General features: G+C 43.6%; 1 long non-coding RNA gene across 1 annotated transcript in view; it reads left to right on the forward strand.

Annotated features, from left to right (window-relative positions):
* LOC141094510 (uncharacterized) overlaps nucleotides 1-17480 on the forward strand; it is a 90136-nt gene extending 72656 nt beyond the window's left edge. Inside the window, exons 3-4 of the long non-coding RNA XR_012233086.1 lie at nucleotides 14556-14609; nucleotides 16985-17480. This is a non-coding gene — a long non-coding RNA (uncharacterized lncRNA). The remainder of the gene's footprint in view (nucleotides 1-14555; nucleotides 14610-16984) is intronic.
* Nucleotides 17481-18289: the final 809 nt, after the last annotated feature.

Here is an 18289-nt window from a genome sequence, read left to right on the forward strand (position 1 = left end):
GTTAATCTCCATGTATTTTTTTATGAAGTCACACACATATAGCATGTATTTGTCCGTGATACCAGCAGGTACACGGTAGTGTGTGAGGAGCGTACACCTCTCTATGGTGTGTGAAAAAATTTACGCTCAGTATCTACTGTGCAGAAAAAAAGGAATAAAAGGATTTTTGCTTTTAAAAAAGCAGTCTGCACAGCAGTGTGCAAACAGCAATGCAGCTATCAGGGAGCCTTATAAGGCAGCCTAATAACCAACAGAGCTGCTGCACAAAAAAGTGTGAAAAAATCAACGCTTGCTAACTGTGCAGAGAAAAGGAAAAAAAAGTTTGCTTTTAAAAAAGCACTCTGCACAGCAGTGTGCAAACAGCAATGCAGCTATCAGGGAGCCTTATAAGGCAGCCTAATAACCAACAGAGCTGCTGCACACAAATACAGTATATCATCCCCTGTCACTGCACACTATACAGTTGTGTTTTGCAGTGACATTCGCTCTCACAAGCTATTTTTTATATTTTGTCCTTGCCTAAATACTCTCCCTATTGAGAACGATCAACAGCAACCTCTCCCTATGCTAAGATTGGCAGAAGTAAGATGGCGGTCGGCGGTCACAGCCTTTTATAGGCACTGTGAAGCCACACAAATCCAGCCAATCACTTGCATGCCCTTCTCTAACATGGTGGGGGCCGCTGCTGACGTAATCGCGTTGCCCACAGTCTGCGTCCTTCACGATTGGATGAGAAAAGGCGCTGGAAGGATTGTGGGAAACGCGACTTTGGCGCTCAAGTCGGCGACCTCATAGCCGACCTCACGCTATGGTCGGGTTTCGATCGGCAAAATCCGACTTTAGCAAAAGTCGGCGGATTCTGAATTTGGCCGACCCGTTTCGCTCCATTCTATATGGGACCAATTATTCTCTATAGAGAAATATATGGGGCTCATTATTCTGTATGACGCACAATGTGGTGGCCATAATACTGTATGGAGTAATATACTGTCCGTTTTTTGAGTTATTGTAGAATTTAAAATAGATATCAGTCATGTCATGTAAGAAGTGAAGTACTTTTCAATGTACTATACCTACATTTCTGTGCCGTATCGGAGCATTATGAATTGTGGTATATGATAAAAGGGCGCACGGACACTCTTTGGCCCGGGGCACACGAAAACCTGGAGCCAGCCCTACCCCCCCACAACTTTAGCCAAATAACCCCCAGTTTTCAATGCGTAACTATTATTATAAAGTAAATTAAGGTTGACAAGCTTAAGTAATAAGAATTGATGTTGTTGGCATTGAAATGGGCACTGTAGGTGTGTTTACTGTCCTTCACTCCCTGTCGACTTTGCTTCCCCACTGACTTGCATTGGGTTTCGTGTTTCAGTTGGACCTACAACTTTTCCCTATAGTCGGCTGATTTCGTTCGACTCAACATTTGATAAAATCAGGTTTCATAAAACCCGACTCGACCCTAAAAAAGGCAAAGTCGCTCATCTCTATGATTCAGCTGTCGACTTTGCCCTCTCTCTGCCTTCCTGGGCCTTTTAAAACTCTTAACTGTGACATAGTAAATCAAATCCCCCTTTGTCACCCGCTTAGTTAGATAAAAATTGTTAACTTTTTTTCCACTGTTTGCAGTTAGGGTTAGGTTTGGGGCAGGGTTTATGGTTACATTAGGACAAGGAGAGTAGTAGACGTTTTTGAAAAAAAACTTCTTAATATTGCTAAAGGCATCCGCCGAAACGCATAATTTTATGGGGGTGAATACATCATAACACACTGCGGGGCGGGATCTGCAACACGCAATAGCCTGATGTCGGTTCTCGGGCATGCCCGAGAACTCTTGTCACAGCACAGGCGCCAGCATTCAAAACAGGAGGAGGCAGCGACGCACAGTGGCATGATGATGGATGGATGGTAGGCGGTGCCCAGACACAGGACAGAGGCATGATTGACAGATGATAGGCGGCTGGTACAGGGGGACACACCATACCTATGGGACACATTACAGGTATGAGGAATGTGAGGTAGCACTGTCATTCACATAGGGGATTCTCACTTCGCCGCCACAAAACCAAATCCAGCACAGGTTTTCCATAAAACCAGTATAGTCCATGTGGTTTATTATGCAGCATAACCCAAAGCAAGCAACACGGAGTTCATATCAGCATAGCGTCCTTGACAGAGCTTCTCTTTGTCCTCCTTGTGATCCCACAGGTTGGCATACACAGGCTCTTCAGCCTCATCATTATCTCACCCATGTCAGGGTTTCCTCATGGCTGTTTCTCCACGCTGCAGACATCCACTCTCTCCTCTGGGACTCTCAGATGCTGGCAGCCATTGCACACAGCCACTCCACAGGCTGTTAGCCAGGAGACACTTCTCCCAGCGGGACCTTCCACACTGGACCAACAAGGTCCCTGCATTCACCACATGTGACCTACCCTGGCCACATTATATGGTCCATAGTCATGCCCACCGGGTTACAAGGCTATGACCTCATCACAGGTCCTTCACACACACATACACACTCTAACATAGTGTTCTAAACACACCCCCTGGGTACGTTTGTAGGTAACTAGGCTCGCCCATCTCCCTAGTTACCTGGAGACTTCTCCCTAACACATTGAACCAGCACCTCAGCAATATCACTGCTGATCCATACACGCACAAGCCTCCATCTCAAGGCCACCCACCTTGAGATACATAATGGTCTTTCCGTATTCTGCCACTCATCCTCTCTCTGGCAACATCCACACAGCACCCCCTAGCGGACACAGTGGTCATTACACCTTAGGAGTTATTTATAAAAGTCAATATTTCAGCATTATTAGGGGTCAGAAAAAGAAGAGCCACCTTCACAGAATGCAGCCTTAGTGCTGCTGAAGGTGGCTCTTTAACTGAAAAACGCCCTGGAGGGTGACGGGTTCCCTTTAAGGACAAAATTGGCTTGGTCATTGAGGGGTTGAAGACATAAAAATTCAAAGTTTGAAAACTGCTAAAATTTCACTTTTTGTCTAATTTTTTATTTTTATAAATAAGCACAAACCATATCAGCCTAAATTTATCACTCGTGAGAAAAAAATCTCAGGATCACTGAGATATGTTGAAGAATTCCAGAGTTATTACTTCATAAAGTGACACCAGTCAAAACTGAAAAATATAGCCTGATTTGGAAGGTGAAAACAGACTTCAGCAGTAAAGTGTTAAAAAAGCCCACCAAAAGTGTTAGGTTCCTGCATGTATGTCACTGAATTGTAGCTTATACTGTATTTGGTGTTTAACTATGGGAAAACAGAGGAACTTTTTAAATTGTTTTAAGGGGAGCAGATCACTACAATGGATGAAACATGATTACGCCCAAAATGAGCATCACTCAGAGAAAATAGTGAAAAACTGATGTCAACTGTTTAGTTTATCAGTTTTGATCCATTGAATTTGGTTCGACTATAAAAGTGAGCCTGATGCAACTGAGATCCGTGCCTGTAGCCATGGTGATGTTTAGAGACTTTTAATAATGTTTTTTTCATTATTTTTACATATGAAGGAGAATCGTTGTCAGATTTGTTTCTTTATTATCAAGCAATAGAAGAGTCACAAATCAACACTAATGAACCTTGTTTCATTAAGATTCAGCTTATTTAAATGGAGCGATGGAGAATGAGTTGCACCATTTATTAATAGGCCAGAACCACTTAATGATTTAGACACATCTTACAAGTGACTTGCACCTCCATGTGCCTCACCAGAAATCTTACTCCAGAGTTACACTTCTGTCATAGTGTTTGCCATGTCTTGTCACGAACTAGATAGGCCAGCGTTGCCACACCCTAGTGCTGCACCAGCTTTTGCACAAGGATCGTACTGTGTGTGATGTTAAGTTTTAACAAGCAGGAAATTCAGTAAAGAATTACAAAATTTTGTTTTTATAGTGCGCATCTAAAACCATGGCTGACTAATTGTCATCTCTTTTTGGCGAAAACAATACACCTTTCTTACAGCAAGCATTTAAGCATATAATTTGCCAGCCGTGCCTCTGACTGAAAGCCTGGGGCTTCCGGGAGGAATATAGTTAATTTTCTCCCAGTTTAGTTCGGTAGCTGCATTAATCTCTTTTCTGTAGGTTAATAGAGTTTTTTTAACATGACAGGTTATTTTTAATGTGCTGATAAAGAGTTGTATTTTGTAGTCTACGAAAGCCTGAACACCCACAGCTTATTGTCCTACTGCAGAGACTGGAGACTGTCAAAGATTTTTCTAGCTGCAGCCTGTCAAAGAACTCTTACTGCCAAGATGTCAACAAACATGACTTGCCAGCATCACAAGCAGATCTTTTAGACACTGATTAACCTCCTTTTATAGCAATACTTGTGGCTTCACCTGCCTCAGAGCTGACTGTAGAAGTACTAGATTTTGACTTAGAAGCATTTTTAGCCACACATTACCTCCACTGTGTATTGTCAAGGCTAACACTCTCTCCCCTGCTGACATCTCATCAGAACTCCTGTCTAGTTCACATGTCTTGTAGACTGTCATCATCATTGTTGTCATCTCTGACTCAGCTGACAGTTGCCTCTGTGTGGAAAATATCCTAAGCTCCTTGCTACATTATCCTTTCACCGATTCCCACCTTGAGATTTCATTTAGCTCCGAATGGTACTTCCACTATAGGTGCCCCTACCATCATGGTTTTACCAGCCAGCAACACAGCTAGCACATTATTAAGTACAAAGACTGTTAATTTTTTCCAATACGCAAACTTTAAAAATTTGTTCTGATGTAGCATCTTCTTAGCCTCTGGGTTGCTGTGGGTTAAGCGACTAAGGGGCAGAACAGATACAGGTGTTATTAATGTAATTAAAATTTCACTATTTAAATTAAGTGTTATGGTGAATAAAGAAGTAAATTGAGCAGATCACTGACTGACACTGATGGTGTCACTGTAAGAAGATGAGCCGAGACAGAGTCAGCGGTTTCCGGTGCTCTTTAATGCTGGAACTATGGGGACTGTCACCACTGTTGCCGTGGGAGGCGTCTTCTGGGAGGGAAGGACCTTCACGCTGGACAGCAGTGGGCGTGGGGAATATAAGTAGGCCTGAGCGCGGGAACGGGTCAGACTTGGTGGGAAAGTGACAGGAGAAAGTTGACTCCCTCTCCGCTGCTCTGGCTGACAACTCCACGCTATTCTTCCTTCAGTGTACTGACTCTAAGATTGACTTTGAGTCAGTGATAAGCGATCATAATGGAGCGCTTAGGAAGCAACCCAGGGGCAGACAAAGATGTCAGTTCTCCGCAGCTCCAACTGAAAACCTACAATGGAGGATAGTAGCAATGAGAAAATGGAAAACGGTCTTAGGAGCGCAGGAAAGAGACTCAGACAAGAGATGGGTTTAAACCACAACGCGTTTCGACGGAGGATCTATCTTCATCAGGTGGAAGTTTATTAATGACATATGGGATGGGGTATTTAAATGGGAAGCAGCCAATCACAACAGTCAAAACAGTCACATGTTATGATAGTCACATGTTACGACAAGATGATATCATATATTACAAAAAAAGGGAGATGAAAACAACCTATATAAAACGTGAGATAAAACAACATGAGTTAAACAAGTTTTAAATGTATAAAATGTGCAAAAAGGAGCAATAAAATAATATAGATAAAAATGAATAAAATTATTAACAGGTTAGTAGACCAGTAAAAAGACCAATAAAAAAGCGAGAACCCATATTAATAATAAAAGCATGTAAACAATAGCATCTAAGTAAAATGCACTGATGATAAAAAGGCATATAAAGTTATCTGGTCACTTTATCAATAATTAAATTCAGACCTTCAGGGGCAAGTGTGCCAAGCTTGAATATCCAAAAGCTTTCTCTATTGATTAAACTGTAGAAGCGATCAGCCACGGTAACAGGTATGTGGTCAATAATCGTTAGTTTCAAAGTTTTTGGATTATTTTGATACACAGTTAAAAAATGTTTAGAAAGGCTGTGCAGGAGAAAGCCGTTTCGGATATTCTGTCGATGCTTGTTCAATCTAGCATGAATCGTTTGTATGGTTCGACCTACGTACAGTAGGTCGCAACCACATTCAATCAAGTATACCACAAAAATGGATTGACAGTTAACATGAAAATTAATTTTATATGAGGTACCTGTAGTGTTGGATTTAAATTCATGTACCCCATTTAGAATGGAGGTGCAGCAAAGACATTTGGGGGCTCTACATGCATAGCAACCAGGGTTCCGAGAAATTGGTAGAGAATATAGGGAGCCTGAACTCAAGGTTATGTTGCTTGGTGCAACAAGGTTCTGTAACGTGCAGATTCTGCGGAATACCGTTCTAGGTCGAGGGGGAATATGCTTGGACAGCGGTATCCCCTCTGGCTGACATGATGGGTATGTTACAACCTCTCTTATGATCGTTGTACTGGGCAAATGTGTAATATGAGGCTAGTTTTGTTCTCTCTGTTCTATTTATTCTACTATTGTTCAGGAGTTTTTTTTCTCTAGATGACTACACTTACTGAAGGCTAGAGAGTTTTTTTCTTTTCTCAGCACATACCTTTTCTTGCCAGTACTACCAATAAGATATTTATGTGGAAATCTACCCCGTTGTGCCAGTGGTCATACTGCCTGAAAGGGGGTTTTTTTTGTATCCGGCTAGTAATGACACTGGTCCTTGTACATCTGATTTTAATCAATTGTCTTTAATGCTGTTGCTCCCTGTTTTCCATATTTTTTAATAATAAAGATCTCGAAAATTCGGATGTAGATTTGGACTCTGGTTCTCCTTTTCTCTACTGAACCAGTACTTGGTAAGGAGCTTCTCAATCAACCCATAGGATTGGTTGAAAGTGGTAACGAAACTCCATCTACCTAGATCAGTATCAGAAGAACAAGTGGTTTTATTACTCATAATCTTGCTTATACAGTCTTTCTGTGTGAAAGTTTTTGCTCTCAGGAATGCATCTTGGACCAATTTTTTAGGGTACCCTTTCTGCTGAAACCGCTGTTTCAAAACTTTTGCCTCCTCAATAAAATCAGTATCCTCTGTGCAATTTTTTCGTATACGCCAATATTGCCCGTATGGAATGTTCTGAATCCACTTGGGTAAATGGCCACTGCTGAAACTAAGGTAGCTGTTCACATCTACTTCTTTAAAGTGTGTGGTGGTGAAAAACCATCACAATTTGTCAACATGTACTAAAAGGTCCAGGAATTGGATGGACGTAGTGGAGGTATTAGCTGTGAATAGGAGGCCCCAGGCATTCAAATTTAGATTGCGGATGAATTCAAGAGCTTCCTCCTCTGTGCCAGTCCAGATAATGAACAGATCATCTATAAAGCGTTGATAAAAGGCTATTTTGCCCAATGCCAGGTCAGACTGCATGATGAAGAGAGATTCAAATACCCCCATGAAGAGATTTGCATAACTGGGGGTGAATCTCGTCCCCTTCGCGCAGCCCTTGACCTGGTGAAAGAAGGAATGTTCAAAAGAAAATACATTATTATTAAGTACAAAACGAATAGCATTTTTTAGAAATTCCCTTTGAAGAGGGGGCAATAAAGCATCAGTGGAAAGGAATTGGTCTACAGCCTCTATGCCTCGACCATGAGATATATTCGTATAGAGTGCTTGAACATCCATTGTGACAAGAAGGCAATTCGGAATAGGTGGTATTCTTTGAAGGGAATCAATGAGGTGGGAGGAATCTTTAAGATACGAGTCTAAACCCATAACATACTTCTGAAGGAAGAGATCTACATAATGGGATAGATTACTCGTAACTGAGCCAATGCCGGAAATGATAGGGCGTCCAGGAGGGTTAAGCGGGTTCTTATGAATTTTTGGTAGAAAGTAAAAATATGGAGTTTTGAAATGGGGAATGTTGAGGAATTTAAATTCTTTTTTATTCATGATACCTGAAGAGTGGGCTTCCTTAATGAATGCAGTGTATTCAAGAAAAATATTGATAGAGGTATCATGGTCCAGCCTAGAATAGAAACCCAGATCATTTAGTAATCTGAACCCTTCCTGGATATTGGATCCCCTATTCATTATAACCACCCCGCCCCCTTTATCAGCATTTTTAATGATAATATTGCTGTTCTCACGAAGGTACTTGATGGCTGCCTTTTCACCAGTGCTAAGGTTAGTAATTAACTTCTTGCCAGGGGATAGCGAGCGAACTTCTTTAAAGATGAGCTGTTGGAATGTTTCTATATGTGACCCTTTGTGGTGAAGAGGATAGAACTGACAATGGGCGTTTCTTGGAGCCACATGCAAAAATAGATCTGTTTGGGTGGAGGGAATATCTGCTGCAGAACCATTGTCAACCTTATTGCTTTCAATTAAAAAGTGACGTTGTATAGTAAGTTTCTGAATGAAATCATTCAGATCAAGAAAGAGGTTAAAAACATTCGACGGTGAATCTGGACAAAATGATAGGCCCTGTTCTAAAAATGACCTTTCATCATCATTAAGATTATAGTCCGACAAATTGAAGATGCTGGAACGTGCATCTAAATTGTCAGGGCTGTTGCTGGTTCCCTCACTGGAGGGCCCGCAGGTTGCCCAAAGGCTTTTTTTTGTATTTGCCTTTGATCAATTTGGTTTTCCTGTCCTTCAAAAATGTATTTGCCTTTTTCCTAATTAAATCTTCTTCAAATGTATTTAATTAATGTAATTGACTGTTGTGATTGGCTACTTCCCATTTAAATACCCCATCCCCTATGTCATTAATATGCTTCCACCTGATGAAGACGGATCCTCCGTCGAAACGCGGAATGGTTTAAACCCATCTCTTGTCTGAGTCTCTTTCTTGCGCTCCTAAGACCGTTTTCCATTTTCTAAGATTGACTTTGACACTACTGAGTTATCGTTTGACCCTGCTTTTTTGGACATCTCTGTCCTAACTGTAGTTACATATAAGCTGACCTGCTCCGTTCCTAGAGACTACTCCAGAAGACTGCCCGCTGCCATGGTCTGTGAGCGTGCGCATGGTTCTTGTCTGGCACCATTCCTATGGAATCTACACCAAGGACTGTTTCCATGTTCCAGCGCACTAAAGCCAAGCCAAACCAGATACATCAGCTCCGTCGGGAAACAGTGCTTCTCGTTCCTCCATAATAGAGCCAGAGACTTTGTCCACGATTTGCGACGCCGTCGGGAGATTTTCCAGCCTTTCCCCTGCAAGAACTGCAAGTGATAAGTTACCTTGCTTTTGTATATCTTTCTCTTGTGCATTGTGTTTGTGTACAATTCCCGTCATTGCTGTTACTAGCCTTGCCTCCCTGCGTTCCAATGTGAAACGTGTCCTGACAAACCTGGACTGTGTTTGAATGAATGCTTCAGAATTCATCACACGTCCATGGACTAAACACATCCAGACATTCCACGACAGAACTCGCCCACACTAGGCTGACATACACAATACCACACACACCAACCTGACGTACACTAAACCACACACGCCAACCTGACATACACTACACCACACACACCAAGCTGACGTAGTGTGTCAGGTTGGTGTGTGTGGTGTAGTGTACATCAGGTTGGTGTGTGGCCTAGTGTACGTCAGGTTGGTGAGTATGTGTGCTGTACACTACACCACACACACCAACCTGACGTACATTACACCACACACCAACCTGACGTACACTACACCACACACACCAACCTGACATAGTGTGTCAGGTTGGTGTGTGTGGTGTAGTGTACATCAGGTTGATGTGTGCGGTCTAGTGTACGTCAGGTTGGTGAGTATGTGTGCTGTACACTACACCACACACACACCAACCTGATGTACACTACACCACACACACCAACCTGACATAGTGTGTCAGGTTGGTGTGTGTGGCCTAGTGTACGTCAGGTTGGTGAGTATGTGTGCTGTACACTACAACACACACACACCAACCTGACGTACACTACACCACACACACCAACCTGACATAGTGTGTCAGGTTGGTGTGTGTGGCCTAGTGCACATCAGGTTGGTGAGTATGTGTGCTGTACACTACACCACACACACCAACCTGACGTACACTACACCACACACCAACCTGACGTACACTACACCACACACACCAATCTGACATAGTGTGTCAGGTTGGTGTGTGTGGTGTAGTGTACATCAGGTTGGTGTTTGTGGCCTAGTGTACGTCAGGTTGGTGAGTATGTGTGCTGTACACTACACCATACACACCAACCTGACGCACACTACACCACACACCAACGTGACGTACACTACACCACACACACCAACCTGACGTAGTGTTTCAGGTTGGTGTGTGTGTGGTGTAGTGTACATCAGGTTGGTGTGTGTGGCCTAGTATACGTCAGGTTGGTGAGTATGTGTGCTGTACACTACACCACACACACCAACCTGACGTACACTACACCACACACCAACCTGACGTACACTACACCACACACACCAACCTGACGTAGTGTCATGTTGGTGTGTGTGGCGTAGTGAACGTCAGGTTGGTGTGTGGTGCAATATGGTGTACATCATGTTGTTGTCGTGTGTGTGGGTGGTGTATCTTACACCACACACCAACCTGACATACACTACATACTTTTCATAAGCGACATGGTGTCCGCTAACGATTGGAGCTAATTTTCCATTCAAAAAGTCAAATGGCGCTCCTTCCCTTCTGAGCCCTGCCGTGCGCCCAAACAGTGGTTCCTCCCCACATATGAGGTATCAGTGTACTCAGGAGAAATTTCCCAACAAATTTTAGGATCCATTTTATCCTGTTGCCCATTTGAAAATGAAAAAATTGAGGCTAAAAGAACATTTTTGTGAAAAAAAAGGACTTTTTCATATTTACGGCTCAATTTGTGAAGCACCTGGGGGTTCGGAGTGCTCACTATGCATGTAGATAGGTTCCTTGGGTGGTCTAGTTTCCAAAATGGGGTCACTTGTGGGGGTGCTCCAATGTTTCGACACACAGGGACTCTCCAAACGCGACATGGCAACCGCTAAATATTCCAGCATATTTTCCATTCAAAAAGTCAAATGGCACTCCTTCCCTTCTGAGCCCTGCTGTGCACCCAAACAGTGGTTTATGACCACATATGAGGTATTGGTGTAGTCAGGAGAAATTTCCCAACAAATTTTAGGATCCACTTTATCCTGTTGCCCATGTGAAAATGAAAAAATTGAGGCTAAAAGAAAATTTTTGTGAAAAAAAAGGTACTTTTTCATATTTATGGCTCAATTTATGAAGCACCTGGGGGATCGGAGTGCTCACTATGCATCTAGATAAGTTCCTTGGGGGGTCTAGTTTCCAAAATGGGGTCACTTGTGGGGGTGCTCCAATGCTTAGGCACACAGGGACTCTCCAAACGCGACATGGTGAACGCTGAGGATTGGAGCTAATTTTCCAGTCAAAAAGTCAAATGGCGCTCCTTCCCTTCTGAGCCCTGCTGTGCGCCCAAACAGTGGTTTATGACCACATATGAGGTATTGTTGTACTCAGGAGAAATTTCCCAACAAATTTTACGATCCATTTTATCCTGTTGCCCATTTGAAAATGAAAAAATTGAGGCTAAAAGAACATTTTTGTGAAAAAAAAAGTACTTTTTCATATTTACAGCTCAATTTGTGAAGCACTTGGGGGTTCGGAGTGCTCACTATGCATCTAGAAAGGTTACTTGGGGGGTCTAGTTTCCAAAATGGGGTCACTTGTGGGGGTGCTCCAATGTTTCGGCACACAGGGACTCTCCAAACGCAACATGGCACCCGCTAAATATTCCAGCATATTTTCCATTCAAAAAGTCAAATGGCGCTCCTTCCCTTCTGAGCCTTGCTGTGCACCCAACCAGTGGTTTATGACCACATATGAGGTATTGCTGTACTCCGGAGAAATTCCCCAACAAATTTTAGGATCCACTTTATCCTGTTACCCATGTGACAATGAAAATATTGAAGATAAAACAAAATTTTTGTTGGAAAAATTAAAATGTCCATTTTTTTCTTCCATGTTGCTTTAGTTCCTGTGAAGCACCTGAAGGGTTAATAAACTTCTTGAATGTGGTTTTGAGTAGCTTGAGGGGTGCAGTTTTTGGAATGGTGTTACTTTTGGGTATTTTCTGCCATATAGACCCCTCAAAATGACTTCAAATGTGAGGTGGTCCCTAAAAAAAAATGGTTTTGTAAATTTTGTTGTGAAAGTGAGAAATCACTGGTCAAATTTTAACCCTTATAACGTCCTAACGAAAAAAAAATTTAATTCCAAAATTGTGCTGATGTAAAGTAGACATGTGGGAAATGTTATTTATTAACTATATTGTGTCAAATAACTCTCTGGTTTAACAGAATAAAAATTCAAATTTTGAAAATTGTGAAATTTTCAAAATTTTCACTAAATTTCCATTTTTTTCACAGATAAATGCAAAAATTATCGACCTATATTTACCACTAACATGAAGCCCAATATGTCCCAAAAAAACAATCTCAGAATCGCTAGGATCCGTTGAAGCGTTCCTGAGTTATTACCTCATAAAGGGACACTGGTCAGAATTGCAAAAAATGGCCAGGTCATTAAGGTCAAAATAGGCTGGGTCATGAAGGGGTTAATATACATTTTGAACACAGCTATACCATTTACAAAATAAATTATTCACATTTATCCTACCATGGAAATCTGTGGAGTCATCAAGAAATTTTATGTAGGGTACACATGAGGGCCAGTGTGGCTAATGCAACAACAGATTGCCTATAGCATTAGTTTGGAATGTACTGTATGTGTCTCCAATTTATTTTCAGCAAGAATGCCAAAACAAACCTGTATGGTAAATTACTAAATTTAACCACTTCAAGACCTTGGACTTATTCAGTACATCATGGTTGGGAATGACCTACTGGTGATTTTGTGTGATCACCTCCAGGTGTTCAGCTAAATTCATAGCTGACACATGGTTCTCACTGCCTCCTAAACCTCCTAAATACTGCCATCATTATCGATCACAGCATTTAGAAGGAAGGCAGAGGAAGTGGGCTCATGCTGAAAAACAAAATACAGATGCCTACTCTTGTCTCAAGTAAAGAAAAAGCACAAAAGAGACCCTCCTAATATTTACAACAACATTCATTATATAATATTTAAAAGGGGTCTTTGTCAAACAGTGGTAGGTCACACAAATGAACATTGGGCATTCTGGCCCTACTTTTGGCCTGATGGTTTTCCTTTTTTCACTTGGAGATTGGCACATTCAGGAACGATATGGCACCCCCACTCAACGTTGGCTCACCCTCAATGTTATACCCTGAACAAAAGTAGCACCAATGTTCATAAAACAATCAAGTATACATGACCAAAAAAGGTTATCCTAAATAATAATCTTTAACGGATTATGGCAATATATAGAAAAGGAAAATAATTGTCATCAAGACACTAAATATATCAGTAGTTCTCATTGGGTAGTGAAATGTGCGTCACATGCATATACCTCATCAGATAGGCAGTTAAACTTGTAAGCGATATTAATATAACCAGACCAGAGTGCTGCCTGGACCATGCTGAGTATAGAAGTAAACTGTAGCACTACTGGATGAGGTGCTCAGGTACGGTCCCAAACCGTGTTATAAACCAGGCATTCAAATAGATGCTCTGAAAATAATTTTAATGCAGTCCACAATAGTACAAAAACAACAGACGTTTCAGTCGATAAGACCTTCATCAGTGTACCCTCAGCTTTAAGACCTTCATCAGTGTACCCTCAGCTTTAAGTTGTGTTAGAGAAGTTTAGGGAATATAAGGACACAGTGTCCTTTTCAGTGGAATCCAAGCTAGGGAGAAAGACTGGAGCTTTAGTGGCTATGTAGTGTCCTCCGCTGTTTAAAGGTAGAACCGTATGTCTAATATCGGCGCTGTGCCATGAGACTTTTTCTCATGCAAACAATGATCTCACTGCTACTTTTTAAAAAAGGTGTGGGTATCCCTCTATTCTTAATAACCAGCCATGTTAAAGCTGACAGCTGGGAGATGCAGCTCGCAGCTGTCAATTTTGCCATGCTGGTTATAAAAAAAAGACAGAGGAGCCTACATCATTGTTGAAAATGTATTTATTTACTTTTACTGACATGACAACTTCTCCTGCCAGGAGTCATCTGCCAACATTACAGCAAACACACATCAGACTTCTCACATTTCAGGCACTGTCCCCCTCTATTCCCAGCCATCACAAATTCCTTATCCTGCTAATACCCCAGTATTGAGCCACTGCTTCCATTTGTGTCCCTATTACTGCACCTACTGTGTGGTACTCTGTACCCTCTATATGGTAAAACAAACCTCTACAATATATTAATTGTACTAGAAACCTGTTCAGTCCAGATTACTACATTCCATGATTAAGGCTCTTAGCTGAAATGCGTTGGTTGTTCATCCCAGGTTGTGGTGACCAGGATCCATGGCTTTATTAATGTACTATTGTACTGAATAAAAGTTTTTCACTTTTTTGCAAAAAGATTACTTTCATTTTTTTATTTAATCACTGGAGGTTCTCTTCCCTCACCCTTTTCTATTTGCTGACATCCAAGACTGAGAAGGCTCTGGGCGATGTTACTTCATCCAGCAAGGTGCTGCAACAGATGGTGAGTTGAGATTTTTCCCCATTATTTTCCCTCTATTGTTTTCTCACAATATATTAATATCCTATGAAAGTGCACTCGAAAACAGTGCCCACATTTTACCCCCTAGAAAGTAATAATGCCCTTTGTCTACACCTTTGACAGTCACAATAACCAGCATGTTCTATAACAATAAGTGCCCACTTATCATTTAATAATGTTCTGAGTCTCCAACTGCACAGCTCCCCTCTACAAAGTATGATGCTCCCCTAACCACAGTTTTATGAACACACACAGTATACTGACCCCTTATTAGCCCCAAACTGTTTTATGGATTCAACACTGTATGATGTACCCCACACTGTACAAAGACCACACATTAGCTCCCACATTGTATGATGGCCCCCTCACTGTAGTCCCCACACTGTATGATGGCCCCCTGTCATGCCCGCCATGTCCGTTATGCCTGTCATGTCGGTCATGCCCACCATGTCTGTTATGCCGCATGACCCCTGGATCAGTGTGCACGTGCACCGAACTATCATGCCCGCCATGTCTGGTATGCCGCATGACTCCTGGAGCGGTGTGCACGTGTACTGAATTCTCATGCCCGTTATGTCTCGTGCTGCAAGATGCCTGGAGCGGTGTGCACACGCGCCTTACCTCATGGCTGCACGCCGTTGCTAGGTAACCATCCGTCTCTGCTCTGATTCTGCAATCCTCTGTATTCCTGGAGCCCTGATCATGTGACCTTTCCTATGTTCCAACGCTGTCTGATTCTGCAATCCTCTCTGTATTCCTGGATCCCCTAATCATGTGACCTTTCCTATGTTCCAGCACTGTCTGATTCTGCAATCCTCTATGTATTCCTGGAGCTCTGATCATGTGATCTTCTCTATGATTCAGCCCAGTCTGATCTAGCAACGCTCTCAATGATCCTGGAGGTTCTGAACCGGAAGTCTTTCCCTGATCCTCACCCGGAAGTGCAGGGTGCTATGGTGCTATATCAGACCACCCCTTCCTATGGTCGGGGCCTGAGTATCGTGTTGCTTCCCTGCATGGCTGCTTGGTCTGCTCAGTCGCTCCCTGTATTCTCTGCCCCTGCACTCTGCTCTGTAGTGCATCTCTGCACATGCTCTGTGCTTGTACTCTGTCTCTTGTCTCATGCCATGTCTTGTGCTGTCTCTCGTGCCATGGTTGTCCTTGCCTTGCTTTGCCTTGTGGTACTTCCTCTGTTCTCTGCCTTAGCCTGTTTTGCTATGTCTCTCCTTAGCTATTCTTTGATTTGTAGTCCTTCCTCTGTTCTCTGCCTTGCCTGTTTCGCCATGTCTGGCCTTTGCTATTCTGAGCCTTGTGGTACTTTCACTGTTCTCTGCCTTGCCTGTTTCGCCATGTCTTGCCTTTGCTATTCTGAGCCTTGTGGTACTTCCGCTGTTCTCTGCCTTAGCCTATTTTGCTATGTCTTGCCTAAGTTCTTCCTTGCTCTTACCTATGGTGCTCTGTTGTGCCTCCTCGCACATGCACCATTCCGCCTCTCTTACCTATGGTGCTCTGTAGTGCCTCCTGGCACACGCACCATTCCTTCTCTCTTACCTTTTGTGCTCTCTTGCACATTTCTACACTAGTCTCAAGGTTCTCCCTTGACTCGGCTCTGGGCTTCAGCCTACGCTCCGCTTCTAGCTCTGTTCTCGCTCTGACCTGGCTCTGTGTTTCTGCCTACGTTCCGCTCATTGTTCCGTACCCTGCCTAGCTTTGCCTTGTTTCTTGCTTTACCTTGCCTTGTTTCTTCGTGTGCCCTTTGCATGCGCCTGGCCTTCCTAGCCTCCTGCTTGTGCCTCATTCGTGCCCGCCCTAGCCGTGCCCGCATGCTTGTGCCTCAGCCGTGCTTGTCGGTCAGTGACAGCTGTGTCGCCTGCTATGCCCCAGCTGGGTTTGCTGGAGTCTTGCCCGCCTGTTTGTGCTGCAGCCCGTCCAGCTAGCCAGTGCCCCAGCCGTGCTCTCTGTGCTTCCTTGCCCCTATGCTGTCTCTGCACTGTGCTCTCCTGCTTCTCTTAGCATGCGCAGGCCCTCGCCTGCCTCGTGGCATACCTCCCCGTGCTTCTGTAAAAGTACGCACAAGTCTAGCCATGTACCCTGTCGTGCCCTTTCACATGCACAGGTCCTAGCCTGAACTCTGTCCCTGGCATGCCCTCTGCACGTGCAGGACTCTGCTTTTAACAACGACCTGGCATGCCCTCTGCACGCGCAGGACTCTGCCTTGAACCCTGACCCTGGAGTGCCGCTCTGCATGTGCAGGATTCTGTCTTGAACTATGACCTTGGTGTGCCCTCTGCACGCGCAGGACTCTGCCTTGTCCCTTGTGCCTTGGCGTGTCTCTATACATGTACCCTGTCTTGTAGGTTGAACTTTGAACCCTGGCATGTCCCCTACACATGCACTGTGTTTCGCACTCTGAATCTGGCGTGTCCCCTACACATGCACCTTGCCATGCACCTTGCCCTGGACCCTGGTGCCCCTAGCACGCACCCTGCCTGGAATCTTGCCTTGGACCTCGGTGTGTTCCCTAACACGCACCATGCCTGGAGATCTGTCGTGCCTCCTTGCCTGAACCCTGGTTTGCCTGCCGGATGTCCGGAACCTGCCGATCGCTGCCAGAGTTTGTAAGCCTGATGACTGCGGCCTGATGTCCAGAGCTGATGTCCGCATCCTGATACCCTGATCCTGTCGATCGTTGTCAGTTGTCCAGAGTCCGATGCCATTGAGCCCTTGCCTGTACCCAGGCATGCCACCATGGACCTTGGTGTGCCATGCACGCACCTTGCCGTGTTTGCTTGTTATCACGTTTTTGCACTGAATGTTATCCTGAATTTGCCTTAATGAAGAACCTTGAACTTACGTCTTGTCTTGTCTTGTTTCCTGCTCTCGTATCTAGTGCCTACTTGATCCAGCAGTCTGGTGCCAGCTGTCGTGGTGGCTCACCCCTTTGGTCTTGCCCCTGACACTCCCTGTATCAGGGGTGGTTCCTCACAAGGTCAGCTCGCCCTAGGTGGGTGGGTGCCATGACCCAGTGGGTCCACTCTAAAGAAAAAGTCGACTCAGCATAAGCTGACCTCGTCACACCCCCTCCCTGTATGATGGCCCCTTAAAATCACCTATTTATAGTATAATGCACCCTATAGTACTGTACTCCGTAGTATACTGTACTCCTCATAGGCCTCTATATAGTATAATACACTCCTCATAGGACACCATGTAGTATTATGCACTTCCCATAGGCTTCCATATTGTGTAATGCAATTCCCATAGGCCTCCATGCAATATAAAGCACTTCACATAGGTCTCTATATAGTATAATGCACTCACCATAGGCCTTTATACAGTATAATGAACTTCCCATATGCCTCTATACAGTGTAATGCACTCCCCATAGGCCTCTATATAGTATAATGCATTCCACATAGCTATCCATACAGCATAATGCACTCCCCCTAAGCATCCATATAATATAATGCACTCCCCATAGGCCTTCATATAGTATAATGCACTCCCCATAGGCCTCGCTATACTGTATAAGGCACTCACAATTGGCCTCTATATAGTGTAATGCTTCCCCCATAGGCCTCGCTATAGTATAATGCACTGCTCATAGGCCTCGCTATATTATATGTGCAGCATAAGACGATGAAAAAGATAAATAAAGTCCT

This window comes from Dendrobates tinctorius, unplaced genomic scaffold, assembly GCF_039654945.1.
Source record: "Dendrobates tinctorius isolate UK_male_01 unplaced genomic scaffold, ASM3965494v1 ptg000064l, whole genome shotgun sequence".
Lineage (NCBI taxonomy): Eukaryota > Metazoa > Chordata > Amphibia > Anura > Dendrobatidae > Dendrobates > Dendrobates tinctorius.